The sequence below is a fragment of the Fukomys damarensis genome, unplaced genomic scaffold (genome assembly GCF_012274545.1).
Source record: "Fukomys damarensis isolate Sample0158 unplaced genomic scaffold, DMR_v1.0_HiC HiC_scaffold_38, whole genome shotgun sequence".
NCBI lineage: Eukaryota > Metazoa > Chordata > Mammalia > Rodentia > Bathyergidae > Fukomys > Fukomys damarensis.
This window is the reverse complement of record NW_022900950.1, coordinates 69978902-69980325: the sequence shown is the minus strand read 5'-3', so window position 1 is coordinate 69980325 and position 1424 is coordinate 69978902.

Sequence of the window (1424 nt, the reverse complement as noted above, 5' to 3'; positions counted from 1 at the left end):
AAAAAAAAAAAAAAAAAAAAAAGAATTTGCAGAGTGGAATGAAAAAAAGAAAGAAAAAAATGAATTTGAAAGGTCTCTTTCAGACTATATCACTGCTGTCATAATATACAATATGTGCTGCTGAGTCCCCTGATCTCAGCTAGCTCGTGGCAGAACCCCACAACGCAGACTGACCTTGGGCTGCAAGGCCCAGACTGAGTTCCCCAACCTCCTGAAGGGTTGAACTCCACTCAGTTCTACTACAGGTTTCCCCCACCCCTTCTTTAAAGATGTTCGAAGTTGGGAGCACCGGAAAATACCCTTTATGACCACCTCTGCCTCTACAGAGTAGGTCCAAAGACTGGTACAATTAGGAGGTCTGAAAGTGTGGAGGGGTTAGGGGGGTTAAGGGGCGCTGGTGCATGGCTACCTTCCTGGCGCTGAGGATGGTGGCGGGGCACGCGGGCCCTCTGGCACTGAAGATGGCGGGAATGGAGCCGGCAGGGGAGGGTGCGGCCGAGCAAGCCCTCTGGCGCTGGAGATGGCGGGGACGCCCTATCATTTCTTTATGATGAAAGTGCTTGAAATCTCTTTTAGCTTTTTGAGATTAGCATTACATTATTGTCACCTATGGTCACCTGATTACTGGACCACAGTCCTCTAGGACTTGTTGCTGCTTTCTAACTATAACATAATAGCCACTTGATTAACCATTCCCAATCCCTCCCTGCCTCACGGTCTCTCCAGCTTCTGGTAACCCCATTCTACTCTCAACTTCCGTGAGATCAACTTTTTTAGATGTTACATGTGAGTGAGATCATATGGTAATTGCCTTTGTGTGTCTGGATTATTTTACTTAACTCAAGGAGCTCCAGTCCTACCCATTTTGTCAAAAATGATAGCATTTCAGTTACAGGTTGAATATTATTCTGCTTTAATGTACATTTTCTTTATCCATTCATTAGTTAACATGTTCACTGTTTCCAATTCTTGGCTATTTCTGAATGGTATTGCAATGAACATAGGACTGGGGTTGTCTCTTCGACATAATGATTTCATCTCCTTGGGATCTATACTTGGTAGTGGGTAGCTGGGGAGTCATATGGTAGTTCCATTTTTAATTTTTTTGAGAACCCTTATACTGTTCTGCACAATGGCTGTGCCAGTTTGCATTCCCCCCGACAGGGTGCAAGGGGTTCCTTGTCTCCACATCCTTGCCAACTTTTGCTATTTTTGTACAACTTTAAAATTTAAAACATTCAATTAAAAAACTGCCAAAAATATAAATTAAGAAAAAGATAAATGATTTTAACTCCATAACAAGCCAGAGGGATAACCACACCACAAGTAACTATTCTAAATGTCTTTACATTGGTAATTTTTTAATAATCCCTAGAAATATACTCTATGGGGAAACTAGAGAATGGCAAAAAAAAAAAAAAAAA